The sequence below is a fragment of the Belonocnema kinseyi genome, chromosome 9 (assembly GCF_010883055.1).
Source record: "Belonocnema kinseyi isolate 2016_QV_RU_SX_M_011 chromosome 9, B_treatae_v1, whole genome shotgun sequence".
Classification (NCBI taxonomy): domain Eukaryota; kingdom Metazoa; phylum Arthropoda; class Insecta; order Hymenoptera; family Cynipidae; genus Belonocnema; species Belonocnema kinseyi.
In genome coordinates this window covers 5,643,607-5,654,862 of record NC_046665.1, presented here as the reverse complement: position 1 = coordinate 5,654,862, position 11,256 = coordinate 5,643,607, and the positions used below count along the sequence as shown (strand labels likewise).

Here is an 11,256-nt window from a genome sequence, read left to right as displayed (position 1 = left end):
GATAAAAACTCAATTATTTGATTGAAAAATTAATTATTTTGTTGAAAATGTAACTATTTTGTAAAAAAAAGTCCTCTTTTCTATCAAAAGTTTAACTACTTTTTAAAAAATTTTATTTTTTTTTAGTTGAAGGTTCATCTCTTTTGTTGAAAATACATTTTTGAAACTGACAGTTAATCAATACCATTTTTGGTTAAGAAATCATGTGTTTTGTTAAAAGGTCGTCTTTCTTTGTAAAAATTAAATTGTTTTATGGAAAATTTCTACTTTTTGATTAAAAATTAGATTTTTCGGTTGAATTATCAACTATAAATATTTTTAGGTTGTAAGTCGTTCTGTTGTGAATGCAAGTATATTGTTAAAAATTAAAACCTTAATTTTTGGGTGGAAATACTCTTTTTGTTTTTAAATTTAAATAATTTCGTTGAAAGTTTATGTATTTTGTTGGAAATTGACCTTGTTTAGTAGAAATTTAATCTTTTTGGTCAAAAATGTATCATTTTTGGTCAAAAATGCAATTGTTTGGTTAAAATATCAACTGTACATCTCCTTGGGTTTAAAAGTCGTATATTTCACTAAGAGTTGAACTACTTTGTAAAAAAATACGTTTTTTTAACAAGGTTTTTTATTTATGGTTGAAAATTTAATTATTTGGTTGAAAGTTTAACTCTTTCATTGAAAACTCATATTTTTCGCTTAAAAAATTCAACTTTTTGTAGATAATTTCTATTTTTTACTTTAAAATTAAATAATTTTTTTAAAAATTCATGTATTTTGTTTAAGATTTGTCTTTCCTTGTAGATCATCAATTTTCTCGGTCGAAAATTCATCTGATTGGTTGAAAATTTAACAATTTTGTTTAAAATTAATTTTTTTGTTAAAATTTATTTATCTTTATCTGAAAATGTAACTATTATATGATTGATTAAAAATTAATCGTATATATTGGTCAAGTTGGAAAATCGTTTTTTTTTATAGAAGATTAACCTTCTTGGTCAAAAATTCACCTTTTCCCTTGAAAATTTCTTTTCTTTCTTGTTCAATTCAATTTTTTAGTACAGTTTTTATCTGGAAATTGTACTATTCCATTTTTGGTTGAAACATTATCCTGTACATTGTATTAGTTAAAACACCAATTATTTGGTAGAAAATTCATTTATTTTTTTGAAAAGTAAATTTTTGAGTTGAAAATTGATTTATTATATTAATTACATTTTTATGAAGATTCATCATTTTAGTTAAAGACTGAAAACTCAACGGTTTTGTGAAAAAATTTTCTGTTTGGATGAGTTCAACAGTTTTTAATAAAAAATGTAAGCATTTTTTGTTGAAGATTTATAATTTTAAATAAAAATTCATCTCCTTCGTTAAAAATGTAAGGATTTAGTTGAAACTTCGTTTTTTTTTTTAGTTGAAAATGTAACTGTTTTGTTACACCGTTCGATTTTCAAAATTGTCAATTCGTAAATAAGACGTTTGAGTTTGGATTTATAAATAAAAATGTAAAAATTAATAATATAAAGCCACTTAAAATAAACGAATTCAATTTACAATTTAAAAAGTTTCCAATTAAAAAAGAATTGTAACTAATCAATTTTTATTGATGAAGTATTCCGTTTAAAAATAAGTTTACACTCTTTTGTACAAAAAAATCATATTTTGGCTTTGAAATTCAACAATTAAAAAAAATCCTTATTGACTGAAAAGTCAACTCTTGTGTAAATTTAATATCTTTTTGGATGAGCTCAACAGTTTTTAATTAAAAATTCAAACTTTTTTGTTGAAGATTTATCATTTTAGTTGAAAATGTAATTATTTTGTTGGAAATTAGTTATTCTCTTTTATTTTAGTTGAAAATTCAATTATTTTGATAGTAAGTTAATTTCTAACATTTTCATTTGGTAAACTAAAATTGTTATCTCTAAATAACAATGCAAAAATAGTAATCTGGAACAACTTAAAATAAAAACAATGTAACTTTTATTTTAAAAAGATTTAATTAAAATATTAATTTATTCGTTCAATTTTTAATGTTAAGAACTAAAATTTTTTTGAATTATTATCATTTTGAACTTTAAAAATAATAGCGTAATTTGAATTTTTTAACCAGAAATCTCTAAAATGTTAAAGTCATAAAAAATGTTAAATGGTAATTTTGTTAATTGAGCGTTTGAATGAAATATTTCTGAATAAAAAATTTTTTAAGCTTCAATTTTAAAAGTTTAAAATTCAAAAGATTTCCACCTCAAAAAAATCATTTTCAGATTTAAAATTTTGAATTTTCTAATTTCATCCTGAATTTTGAATTGGAACAGGAAATTTTTTAAAGCAATTGTATGTATTTCTGAATTGGATCAGAGATTTTTTGAAAAAAATATATAATTCAGATCTGGGATAAGCCATTATAAACAAGTATTAAAAACTATACACATTTGAACAGAATGGTTCGAAATAGAAAGCCTTGAATTGTTAAAATTGTAATGAGCTAAATTGCAGATTTAAAAAAAAGCTTTTGAGAATTGTAAAATATTTAAAAAGAATAACAAAAATTGTTGTGATTGCTAAGAAAATTACAAATGATTTTTTAGTTTCAAAAATTAATTTTAAGTGAGTATTTGAAAAGATTTTAAAAATTAAAAAAAGGAATCAGGACGATTTTAAGACAATTTTTTTATTTTGCAGTTTTTTTAATTTTAGGAAAAAAATATAATTAACACAATAAATCAATGTTCAACCCAAAAGTTTACTTTTCACAAAATGAATTAATTTTCTATCAAATAATTGGTGTTTTAACTAATACAATGTACAGGATAAAGTTTCAACCAAAAATGGAATAGTACAATTTTTTAATAAAAACTGTGCTAAAAAATTGAATTGAACAAGAAAAAAACAAATTTTCAAGGGAAAAGGTGAATTTTTGACCAAGAAGGTTAATGTTCTATAAAAACAACGATTTTCCAACTTAACCAATATATACGATTAATTTTTAATCAATCATATAATAGTTACATTTTCAGATAAAGATAAATAATTTTTAACAAAAAAATTAATTTTAAACAAAGTTGTTAAATTTTCAACCAATCAGATGAATTTTCGACCAAGAAAATTGATGATCTACAAAAAAAAAGACAAATCTTAAACAAAATACATGAATGTTTAAAGAAATTATTTAATTTTAAAGTAAAAAAGACGAATTATCTACAAAAAGTTGAATTTTTTAAGCGAAAAATATGAGTTTTCAATGAAAGAGTTAAACTTTCAACCATAATTAAAAAACCTTGTTAAAAAAACGTATTTTTTTTTACAAAGTATTTCAACTGTTAGTGAAATAATCGACTTTTAAACCCAAGGACATGTACAGTTGATATTTTAACCAAACAATTCCATTTGTGACCAAGAATGATACATTTTTGACCAAAAAGATTAAATTTCTACTAAACAAGGTGAATTTCAAACAAAATACATGAACTTTCAACGAAATTATTTCATTTTTAAAACAAAAAGAGTATTTGCACCCAAAAATTATGGTTTTAATTTTTATCAATTTATTTACAAGAGAATTTACAACAGAACATTTTCATGCATTTACAACAGAACGACTTACAACCAAAAAATATTTATAGTTGATAATTCAACCGAAAAATGTAATTTTTTATCAAAAAGTATAAATTTTCCATTAAACAATTTAATTTTTACAAAGAAAGACGACCTTTTAACAAAACACATGATTTCTTAACCAAAAATGGTATTGATTAACTGTCAGTTTCAAAAATATATTTTCAACAAAAGAGATGAATCTTCAACTAAAAAAAAATAAAATTTTTTAAAAAGTAGTTGAACTTTTGATAGAAAAGAGGACTTTTTTACAAAATAGTTTTATTTTCAACAAAATAATTAATTTTTCAATCAAATAATTGAGTTTTTATCCAAACGTGATGAACCAAAATCGCCAATTTCTTTAATTTCTTTCAAATGTGGATTAAGATATAAATAAGACTATTATAATATAACATAATTATAATATTATCATTATTAATATACGTATATATTTATATATAATAGTATTAATATTTATATAATTGATATTTTATACATGAAATAACATAACCTCAAATTATACGCATATCAAGAGGCGCACGATCTAGTCAAATCATGAGAATCGTCAGCATCGAAATCTGGAAATATTAAAATCCCAATCTCCTGAATTTATTTCGATGCAGTAAGCAGATAGATATATAAATAGAATCGCCGAAGTGCTCCGCCCTGTCATAGTATTGGACCACATCTCGTTTCAGATCTGGGATCACTGCTACATTGTACTTGATGATATGTAAATGTGAAATAAAATGAAACGTATACACAGATTTACGACTTCACGATATAAAAAATGGTAATTTTTGCAATTTATCGAAATAAAATGTCACTGTATTTGAAATTAAATTATAAGTTATATTTAAAAGAAAAATAATGCTACTTATATCATATTATTTTCATATGTGATGATTATCCCGTGCAGAAATTTTGATCTGGCCCCGGGCGGGGATGGACCGGGCCGGGTCAGGCCTATATCGGGATTCCTGGTCGGGGCCAGACCGCGGATGAAACACACGCCCAGGTCGGGGCCAGGTCGGGACTCCCGATCGGGAAACCTTAAGTTAATTCTATTTAACTAGAACCTTAAAAATAAGTGTTTTTTAGTGTAGGGTCCTCTGCTTTCGATGGCTACCCCAATCTTTAAAATTTCCAATAATTGTTCCAATATGACTTAGAGCCGCTTCCTGTGTTGTTTCTGCGTTTTCATTGCTTATGGAATTATCACTGATCGCTGCTTCTGCTTCTAAAAAAAAGTAAAATAAATAAATTATAAAACAATCAGGCTGGCCGCTGGACTGGAAACCCGGAAAATGGCTGGGAATTTGTTGAAATAGAGAAAATCCGGGAAACGACAGTGATTTTATTTTTTTACCGGAAATTTTATAAATATTTGAAAAACAAATCTGCCTAAGTTCGATTTAAAATTTTTTTTAATAATAAATTGAATTGTTATCGATTTCAATGATGACACCATTCAGCTCACACTGCGTAGTTTAAAAATCGTTTACTTTAGAAATTTTTCATTTTAGGTTTTTATTTTTAATTTAGAGAATTTCAAAATGCAGTCTTGAAGACTTAATAAACTAAAAATTAAAACCGTTTGGAGTTGATAATTTTGTATAAAAAATATTTGTATTTTATTAACAGTAAATATAAATAAATTATTTTTAAAATGAATATGTAATGTAGGTATTAAAAGGGAACAATAATTCACTTTACAAAACGATTCGAAATCTGCTCAAGATTCAGAATTTTCCAGATTTTAACGTGGAAAAAATTAATTGTTTCAATTCGAAATCTTAGTCATTAAATAATGCAAACGTCTGCCTAAAACTTTATAAACTATTTTTAAATTGAAAATAACTTCATAATAATGTATTTGTAATTAAATGCTTTCTTTAAATTAAAAATATTGTTTCAGTTTGTAATAATCAATTTTTTATGCATTCGATTAAACATTTTTTAATTAAAGAAAAAAGAACAAATATTTCATATGTAGCAATATTTGACGGTTCATTTAAGAATAATTAATTAAAACCAAATATTTTTAAATTAACAATTTGAAACTGAATTGTTTAATATAGAAACCCTTGAATCGTTAAAATTTAGAAGAGCTTTGAAATTTCGAACGTTTCAATTTTGATGATTCTTTTTTTAAAAAATGTTACATTTGTAAGTGAAATTGTTGAATGTAGTTGTTCAAATAGCAATTAAAAAACTTATTAATTGTACAGAAAAAATTGAATTATTTTAAGACGCATTTAGATGTTTTAAAAAGATTCAAAATTAATTAAAAGCTTGAAATGACTTCAAATAATTTAAAAGTTTCAAAAGAATAAAAACTTCTTGGTACGATTCGTAGGAAAATTGAAAATAATTTTACAGTTTGGAATATTATTTAAAAATAATATTCAAAAAGATTTTAAGATTTCCAAGATTGTTAAAAAAGAATGTGGAAGATTTTAAGAATTTTCATTAATTTTCCAGAGGTTTCTAAATGTTATAGGGAACTTTCTTTTCATTTTAAAAGATACTTAAAAATTCTAAAAAAAACTTAAAATAAGTTTAACGTTTAATAAATTTAAAACAACTTCTACATTTCTCAAGATTTTGAATAAAATTTTGAAGCCTACAAGAATGTTTAAAGTATTTAGGATAAAAATAATGTAACTTCCAATTTAAGAAGTATTAAGTTAAACAAATTAAATTTTTTAATTCTTAACGTATTTAGCTTGAAATTGTTAAAAATAATATAATTTTAAAAAGTTTAAAGTTCACTGATTCTTTTAATATACACCTTTGAAAATGATAACGTGAATTTATTTAGCTTAAAATCGTTCAGAATAATATAATTAAAAATTTTTTTAAATTCATTGATTCTTTAATTTACACCTTTGAAAATGATAACGTGCATTTATATTTTTAGAATTGAATCTGACTCTTTAAACTCATTATTTTTTTTAATTCTAAATTTTGCAGTTTTATGTGCATTTCATGTGAAGTTGTTCAATTGAAAAGTGTTAGAGCCTTTCATTTTTTACGTTACTGAGCAATTGAATACAACATTTTTTAATTAAAAAACTCTTACAATTCAATTTCAAAAGTTTAAAATGTAAGAGTTTAATTTTGAGTGCTTTGATGGGTAGATTATTTTTTGCTCTTGCAAATGGAAAAATTTTTAGCCTTAGAGTTCGAATTTTTTAATTTACAGTATCAGTACTCGATTGTGGATTTTCATCGAATTTTCCTGGCGAAAATTAAGATGATTCGAAAATAAATGTTAAGTATCGGAAAATTAGATATATATTAGGGGTTTAATTGTTACAAGTATTTACGGTAGGGAAGTGGAAGAAAAGATGATGTTAACATACAAGAACCACAGTAGCCAAGTGCAGGAAAGAAAGTAAGGTGACAGAATTAGAAAAATTAGATTTTTACGTACTTACGTTGAGCATTCACAAGAAAATTATACTTTTTTCATAAATATATATGCAGTGCTCCCAACGAAAGCTTCTTGCTTCACTACACATGCGTCGCATTCGGCATCTGGTTAGTTACTATTCGCGCGCAGTGTAAGATGCTAAAAAATATTATTTTTATTGATTATTATAAATAAAGACATTTCGACTTATAAAAATGTCCATTACATCGATATCAATGAATCTTGATAATAGTGAAAATTAATCAAATACATATTCTGTGAATTAAAATTATCCTTTAGATTGTGTACAGAATATGTATTTAATTAAATTAAATTTTTTTTATCAAGATTCGTGAATTTCTATCTAATGGCATTTTTAAAAGTATAAATGCCATTATTTATGATAAAGAATAGAAATAATGTATTTTAGCATTTTAAACTGCGCGCAAATAGCAACCAATTAGACGTCGAGTGTAACGCATGCGCAGTTGAGTAAGGATCTCTTGTTGGGAGCACTTGATCGATTGATATTTTGATTCTACTACTTGATTCTGAAATTCATGTTGTGAAAAGGGATCCTTCATGTATTTTGATAATGAATTTACTATTTAAAAAAATCTGAAATGCACTTTTGATTTTATCACATATTCTATTATGACAAGATCACTATTTTTGGAGATTACCTATTTTGACTATTATTAGTTAACATATTTTATAACAGATTTTATCATTTTAACTCTACATTAAATTAATAAAAAATTAATATAAATGGATAAAATAGTATAAAACAATATAAAAAATATGATAAATAAATTGATAAAATGATTGACTTTTCACTGATAAAATGATCAATGTATGAAATGATCAATGTATTTGAGGTTAGGTTTCAATTAGCCCCAGAGCTTAATTACTTACTTTCATTTTCCTCACACAGGTTTCGAGGTATACTGGTTAGTGTTCGGTACCTCCGAACACGTGGCGTACTTGCCTTAGGCATTTTCAATCATTTAGAAAATATTATAAACGAATAATATTTCAATTTCACTGCACTATCAAAAACAATAATCAGCACTAATTCAGTGAACGCATAGGGATGGCGTTACGGTAGGAAATCGGTCTGGCCAGATCGGTATCAAGTATGAAATCGGACGATTTCTGCACGGGATTATAATCACAGGCAGCTTTAAACAATTTTTCTGCATAGTTAGGATAAGTGTGAGATACTTTGCATTTTTTCCAAGTTTCGTTGAAGTCATGATGGACAGATTCAACAGCTTTTTAAGTATAAAATGCTAGTCCTCTATCCATTTTCTCACAAAATTTGGGCACATGGAAAAATAAAGCATGATTTTTCGGTGTTACAGAAACGTCCAAATCCAAGTAATTTTTACGAAATTCTTCAATGCTCTTTTTATAACTCGATCTAAGAACGTTACTAAAGCAATCATGGACTACAGCTTTGAAACTTTAAAGTGCTTGCACGTACTTTAAACAGCCCAGGGGACACACTGCTCGCAAATCATCTAATTTCTCTAACAAAATTTTGCACGAGTTACCGACAAATGCAGTCCCACCATGGGTTACTTCTTTCTGCACATGGCATCTTGTTATTCAATTAGTAGTTTCCTCCTCGAATTTTGTGAGCATCTTGTTAACTATTGTAATTACAGCTCCGAGCATCAAGTGCAGTTCAGGTGGAGGCACACGATCCAAAATTGGAATTTCTGCAGATTGGTAAAAGACAGGAAGGTGGATACAATTTTTATATTTTTTGGCATCTTTTTTAACAGCTCCACTATTGTACCAGTCTTCATAATTTTTCCATATGTTTTTTGTTGTTCTTTCAGGGCCACATTCATTCAAGTTTTTGTTCTCAGCATAGCATCAAGCACAAGAATAGGTATTAGCATGTGACATTATGCCTAATAAGATATTAATAAGCTTTAAATCAGAGGCGATTATTCATTTTATTTCACGTTTACATATGTCTCTAATATGTATTTAATAATTTGACCATAGCTAACTATCAAGTACAATGTAGTAGTAGAAAAATGACATTATCGTATTAGAAAATATGTATTATACAAGTATAATAATTTTATAACGAATAAACTAAATACGCAGCTATATAATGAGCCCTCACACGTCGAAAAATTCGTTCATGGTAAAAAGATTCAGCTGCTTGTATATAGTAGTACCACATTGGGTTCCCCTACCCGTGCAAAAATCGCCCGATTTCAAACGTAATACCGATCTGGCCCCGATCGGATTTCCCGATCTGGCCCTAATCGGTAGAACTGTATGGCCCATACCTGGGCCCGACCGGGCCAGACCGATTTCTTACTGAAACGCCATCTCCATGCGCTCGAAGAACTAGTGCTGCTTGTTTTTTTTTTTGGTAGTGCAGTGAAATTTGTATACATAATACTCGTTTAAAATATTCTAGCAATGTTTATAAATGCATAAGGCGAGTAAGCCACGAGTTCAGAGGCACCAAACACCAGTCACTAGACCTCGAAACCTGTGCGAGGAAGATGAGAGTAAGTAATTACACTCTGCGGGCTCATTGTAACCTAACCTCAAATAAATTAATAATTAATTAGAATCATCAAATCTATTGACAAGAAATGAATTGCGGTATGCACAAAATTGTAATGTTTTTAAATTATAAGAGTAAAATATGTGATACAATCGATTATGTTATTGATACTTTGATTCTGTATCAATAATAAATTTAATACAGAAATACATTAAGGACAAATTTTCATAACATTCCAGCAAGAATTCGTTACTCAACTGCGCATGCGTCGCATTCGGCATCTAATTGCTTTCGCGCGAAGTTTAAAATGATAAACGAAGTTTTTTTCTTTTTTATTATAAACAATGCAATTTCAACTTATAAAAATGTCCATTAAGTCGAAATGAATTAATAATAATAAAAATTAATTAAACGCATATTCTGTAAATAATATTTAAAACCACCAGAAATATTTAATTCAAAAATTTTCATTTTTGTTTAAAAGTTGTTTGGTCTATATTTCTTCTTAACTGATTTAAAAGAATAAAACGATCTAATAAATGATGGCGCAATTTTTTGGCAAAAAAATTATCTACAACCACCTTCTTGAATTTTTCAAGAAGTAACGCAAATGACAGAAAACTGAATTTTTGTTTGCAGTAAAATGTTAATAGATCGTAAATCATAGCTTATTTCTCGATGATTTTCTTTGAAAGCATTCGAAAATGTCAAGTTGTAGGGAATCTTTTTGCGAAAAAACTTTCTAATTTGTTAAAAAGTTTCATAGGCAACATTTTTTCAAGAAATTAAAATTGTTGCTTAAAATATTTCTGGTTATCATTCATTTTTTCATACAAAACAAACCCTTTCCTTGAAACTGATACCATCCACAATAATTTTACGATTTTCAAAAGCATAATTCAATTTTGTATTCTGAAACCTTTTCTTTTCGTGCCTGTAGTTCGTTAATTTTAACTTAAAATAACTTAATTGGAAATTAAAAATATTAAGGTGGCCTTCGAAAGGAGAGGACTATTCGATAGTTTTGTGTTTACTAATATTAAAACTCCATTTGTGAAATTCATGAATGGATTATAATGAGACTCATAGTGTATTGATCGGGCCCCGATCGGGCACCGATCGGGTTTCCCAATCGGGTGTCCCGACCTGGCCCCAATCTGGACGTGTTTCATGCGCGGCCTGGCCCCGACCAGGATTCCCGATCGGGACCCGACCTGGACTGGTCTGGCCCCAATTATTCCAAAGGTGGCCAGCAAATTTTTTTTAATTTCATATTTTTGCACTCTATAGGTACCAGATCAACACAAATTGCAGAAAAATGTGGAGTGTTCGAATTTTTCATTTAAATCGAATTTTGATCACCGTGCGGGCGAATGACGCAAGGCCACAGTAGAACATAAAATTTTTACATTCACATCATTTATGATACAACATACTATCAAATTTGTTTCAAATGTTATAAGTTATATCTTGCATTTTCTTTTGAATTTATCAGCTAATGTGCTTACTGTTCAGCGGAAACAAATTCGAGTATATGGGTTAGGTGAGTTTTAGACAAACCAAAAAATTCAGTCTATTAGGTACATATTGTTCGAGTTTCTGTGTTCTTTTTGCAACAACCTCTATATATTGTCAGAAGGCTGGATTCATTTTATTATCTGAAGTAACTTAGCCCACATTGGCCACGCCAGTACTATTCGTA

The 11,256-nt window shown here is 27.0% G+C and overlaps 1 long non-coding RNA gene across 2 annotated transcripts in view; it reads right to left on the bottom strand.

The window, feature by feature from the left end:
- Nucleotides 1-11,256, bottom strand: part of LOC117179761 — a 71,927-nt gene that overhangs the window by 42,384 nt on the left and 18,287 nt on the right. The window lies entirely within an intron of this gene.